This window comes from Carassius gibelio, chromosome A4 (assembly GCF_023724105.1).
Source record: "Carassius gibelio isolate Cgi1373 ecotype wild population from Czech Republic chromosome A4, carGib1.2-hapl.c, whole genome shotgun sequence".
In the NCBI taxonomy this organism is placed as follows: domain Eukaryota; kingdom Metazoa; phylum Chordata; class Actinopteri; order Cypriniformes; family Cyprinidae; genus Carassius; species Carassius gibelio.
The window spans coordinates 22,556,699-22,562,523 of NC_068374.1; positions in this window are offsets into that span (position 1 = coordinate 22,556,699).

Here is a 5,825-nt window from a genome sequence, read left to right on the forward strand (position 1 = left end):
CCCTTTAAAGCGTTATTGGATAGTTCGCCCAAAAATCATCATTTACACACCCTCATCACAGTCCAAACCGTATGATTTGCTTCCTTCTGTGGAAAACTTTATATATTTAGCTAAATCCTCAACAAGGGACTGTCAAGCTCCAAAAAAAGTAAAAAGTAAAAAAAAAAAAAAAACTCTGTAAAAGTAGTTCATACAACTTTATGCACTGTATTTGAAGTCTGAAGCCATATGACAGCCTTATGTAAAAAAAAAAAACCCAACATTTAAGTAATCATTCACAAAATCGTGGCTTCCAATGGGGCTCTCAAATTTAATTTGTGCATATTAAAATTTAGTACATTGTTGACTTTTGTCTTTCGTCTACACTGAATATGTGCAAGTAAAAATTACATTTTGAAGCTACGGCAGGCAATAGGAATAAAAAAATAGCTTTTTGTAGCTTGACTAATGGCCACAATCCTCTTTCAGTGTTTGGAAAAGAGCAGTGTGAACATTCTGCTAAATATCTCCTTTTATTAAAATAAAATAAAATAAAAAAAGTACCGAAAAACTAATTGTATATAAAACAATATGAGGGTGAATTTTCTTTATCAAGAACTGGTTAGTCTATAGTCTTCATTTTTCATATTTTTATATTTTAGCATATTTTTCTTCATTTTGACATGCCTTTCCACACTTCTTCTGTATAAATATATTTTTAAAAGTTAAAAACAGTTAAATATTATTATTTATTGTATTGAGTGAGACGTTTTAATATTAAAATTAAAGTTTTTAGAGTGATCTATATATTGTGTGTAATTAGTACTATAGTATTACATTATTTATATACTGTGTTTGATAGCGAGATTTTTGGTACAGTTTACTGAATCGCATTAGGGTCAATTTGACCCCCATCATAACAATAATTACAGATTTTAACCAAAAGCCACAAGAAAGTTTTTTTCAAAAGTCTAAATTTCTGAAGATTTTAGTTTTTTCTTGGTTTGATCTAACATTTTAGATTATTTAACACTTCTACGCATCATACTATATTTTGAATGTGTTGCAGGCAAGGAAGCGGCACAGTGGTCATCTTTGCTGCTCTGTTAATTGGTTGTGACGTCTGTCCTAGACCTCAGTTACTGTGGGTCAGAGACCTTTTTGTCCGGTGCTTAACTTATTTTATCAGCAGGCCAAGGGTTTACAACAACCACTGTTTCACTGAGTCAACCAGGACTCACCCAAGACCTCACTTTAGAGGCCTCGGGCAGGGCACACACACACACACACACACACACACACGTGGTACTTAGTCATCTGGAACGCATTGCAATTACTTCATTCTTGACATATTTTTTCTTGTGCTTCCCAGCCCTACGCTCGTGTTGTCATTATATAATTGATACACCACTCACTGAGCTCAAGATGGAAAAAACAATCATGGTGCTGCAACATTAGCACTGATAACAGTAGTGTCCGCAGAGGAATTATTACTGCTCGAGAGCAGTGTGCTGCATCACTGTGATTTGATCTGGACCTCTGCTATAGCCAGACTTCTCCCCCTGTCTGTCAGAAAAGTTAACACTCCGGTCTGTAAACTATTAACCAGATGAACATCAGTAATCCAAAGCCAGACTTTTGACTGTCGGCAAAGTCTGTTTTACTTTATACAGCTTTGTCTGGCCTTAAAGTGGATTTTTTCAAAAACATCTATTTTAAAACACATGACAACTTCTTAGAAATAAACTCTTTCTATTAATGCTAGTGTCATGGTGTTGAGAGATTGTGTCATTTTCAAGAAAACTTTCAGTTTTTACTTTATAAATGTCATCTGGTGAAACCATCAAATAAATAAAACTGTAAAAACATTTTCCTTACACCTTACACCCACAATACATACATATTTTATCTATCTATCTATCTGTTTGTCTGTTTATTTATGATAATGTGCAAAACTACTTTTTTATGATTATTATTATTAATTAGATTTTTTTTCCTTCATTATGAAATCAGGAGGGCTGTAGCACCATGAGACTGTTAATTTTATGCCATGTTTTTTTTTTATGCCACAATTGTATTTTAGTTTATTGTCTAATGAAAATATAGCTATTGAACATGGCTACGGGCTAACAAAATAGTCTATATATGTACTACTAGTAGTGTTATTATTTAAAATAATGATTATTATGATGATTATATGCCATTATGTTAGACCAGGACAAAAGCTCTTCTCTTATAATAGACTAAACAATATACAGTAGATCTATATTGGTATAATCACATGGGTACAAAGGTGGAATATGATTAAGCATTATACCTAAAGTATAATAAATGAAGACAGTAATATCGCGGTCAGGGGAACTCTCACAGGAAGACACCAGACTCTTCAGGTGAGAGAAATATGTGCACCTGTCCACAGAGACCCATAAGACCGATAGAGAGCCGTTGGAGAGGAGAAATACAGCACTTATCTACAGTTAATGTGTTGATACACACCACTTTCCTGCAGGGATATAGTGCTCAGATGAGGTTTAGACACATCAGAAGAGGAAATGAGGTCTAATGTTTTGTAAAGTGTTAAAATGATCACAATCCAATGCATATCTAAGAGGCTAATCTACACATATTTACTAATTATGTAAGTTTTTAATGAGTGTTAAGGATTGTATCCAGTCAACAAAAACACTTATGGCCAATCAGCACATCTATAGATAGACCGTTCCTGCGATGTAATGGAAAAGCGTTTAACTTGTCTTCAAAGTGTTGGGTGTATTTTATATTATCAGTACATTATAGTATATTTCTGTTTTAAATTATTTACTGGAATGAATAATATTCAGTTAGTGGTGTTAGCTACTGTTGCTCATAACAAAGCAAAAAATCCTATAGATTTACAGCGAGTGAGGGACCTGAGCCATATTTATCTCAACTTGGTGGTGGGGTATGAGTTAGCAACCACAAAGCAACACAAGCAAGACCATTTATCACTGAAACACCCAAACGTATCGGTGGCATGTTTTTCTACTTAAGAAATTCTAGCAATGTATCTGTACATGCATGTGTTTATGTGCTTGTACAGAACAGGTTCAGATGAAAGGATACTGACCTTTCTACATGTAAACAAGTCAACTGTCCTTTATTTGGGGCCCTCTCGTGCTCCACACACACATTTTGACAGTTAACACAACACTTTCACTTTCTTTGAAGCGGCATTCGTGTAAATTCACTAACGTATTACTAAATATTTAGTTTTGGAGTTGAATACTTAATTATTCACTATTATAAATACCTTGTTTAAGCTATTCTTGAGGCATTAATGGTAAATTTAAGTTTAGTAAACTGATGCAAATATGCAATTTCTGTATACTGCATGGACAATTTAACACATACTTTTTAAATGTCTTTGAAATGCAATAGCAGCATTGGTTTCAGAGCAGGTTGTAATAGATTAAAAAAGACACTAGAACCTACATGGTGAATGTATATGTTGATGACAAATGCATAAACTAAAACAGAAGGGTGATTTGTCGGATAAACTGAATCTAATTTTAAAAGACATCCACCAGTTTACTTTTAAACCTGATAAATGACGTTAACATGTCCACAAACTAAATGGACAAAAAGACACGGGACATTGTCGACAATCTGGCCAAGAATGTACACCTTCCCAATGAAACAAAACCAGAACACAGTCCTAGCGACATCTAGCGGTCACTGAGAGAACAACACGCATTTCGAACAGCAGGAAATGAAGGCAGTTCATCTGAATTGCTGCTGATGCTGATACTCGCATACAAAATGCACATCAAAAGGTCCTAAGTGAGCATAACCACTGCGGTATAGACTGTATGCAGGTATTCGCTGATATCCTCACTGTCTCTGTACTGAATGATGATGGTGATGTTACACTCAGAATCGTGGTGATCAGTGGAGTCTGGACGAGGTCTTCTGATTTGAGCCTCTGTGTCATCTCGGGCCTCCTCATCCTCTGAATCTGTTATATATTAAAATTGTATCTTACTTGTTGTTTTCCCTGACCAACAAGCACCACTATATGAGCTTTACTCAGATCTAGTGTTTGATATCTTTGTCAGGGGCAACATGGACCTTGAAGTGGATGTTATTTTACTCACTGTGGCAAATAAAATCAAGCAATTCTAGGATGAACCGAAGCTCTAGCGGTGTCAAGGGCTCTTCAGTGAGATTGCTGAAATTTCTTCTGTCAAATAATTAGCAAATTACCAATGCAAATGATCCAGCAACTATTCCCACAACTTATGTTCATAACATTGTTAAATATCAACATACAGAGTGAAAAACAGTTATGCACTATTTCTAGTAATACCAAAGCTACAATTATGATTAGCCTACTACTATTGTTGGGATTGAAATAATAATAATAATAATAATAATAATAATAATAATAATAATAATAATAATAATAATAAAATAACAATTGACAATATTATCAGAGTAAGCAGATACAATAATTGCTATTTAACCAGAAATGTTAGAAACATTTATTTATAATTCGTATTATTATTATTCATATGATTTATTTTTAAACAATGAACTAGACCTATACCTTATGCATGCATTACTGATTTATTTGTGTTACTCTAAAGTCATTGTAATGTATTAATTCATTGTCACATGCATCCATCCAACGCTAGGAGGCGCACACGTCTACGAAATGAATCATTCGCTGCCACTATGTCCATTAAATAGCAGTAATTAAATAAAATAGTGAAGTTAATATGCATCCCTCCTCGCCAAATTATTCTTGAAACTATTAAAATTGCTCAGCCACTTCATGAAGACTTGGGAAACATCTTGACATCTTATTTTTCCCCATTTTCATTGAGACCTTCCAGTATTATGGCCAATTTGTGTTCATTTTGTCATGTGATATTTAATTGTATATTTTATTAAGCAATGCATTATTTTTTATGTTATTAATTTATATTTTCATCTTCGTTATGGAAACATCATATTACATGCATTTATATCAATATCTGTGTACGTCTTCATAATATATTTCTAATTATTTGTTTACTTATATTTAATATTTCATTTATTAAGTATTAATGTCCGTATTATTATTATTTTTACATTATATGTATGTTAATGTTTACTATTTTCCTGTTTTATTTGTACAGTCATGACAATAAAACACTAGACAAAAACTTAGAATATTTGAAGAATATTTGCCCAGTTATAAAAGCCTGTGTGTGTGTGTGTGTGTGTTTGTGTGTGTGTGTGTGTGTGTGTGTAGCCCCTCCCCCAGTCCACGATCTGCGCATGTCACAGAACGCCGCTGATCACGTAGTACACGTAAAGCATTCTGAATTAATATACAGAGGATTGGTGAAAATATCTTGTTCTGTTTTATGATATATATTTATAAATAAAGCGTGCAGCATTTCTTTTGATATTGAAATATTAATATATGGCGTACAAAGAGTAAATTGCCAAATATTCCTTAGTAGTAATAAAATCTTATTTATATTTTATATTATACACCTGCTTTACTTTTATTGTCTCGCTTCAAGCAATGCTCTGAATGTCATTTGTTTATCATGTTGGTAGGTCAGTGGTGTTTTCGGATTTGAAAAATAATAACCCTAATAAAGTTTTTAACAGCAGTTAAGTGTATGGATTGAATTTTATTGTGAAGAGAAGTACGCCTACAATCTTAATTCATCGAAACCCCCAAGTGTTCGTGATTGAGCCCATGTCTGCAGTGGCAGGCGCTGATTTCGGCACTGGCCGGATTTTCCTTCGGCAATTTCCGTGTATGTTAACCACGCCCCCATTTCCCTTCGGGAGTTCCCGCTGACGTAAAT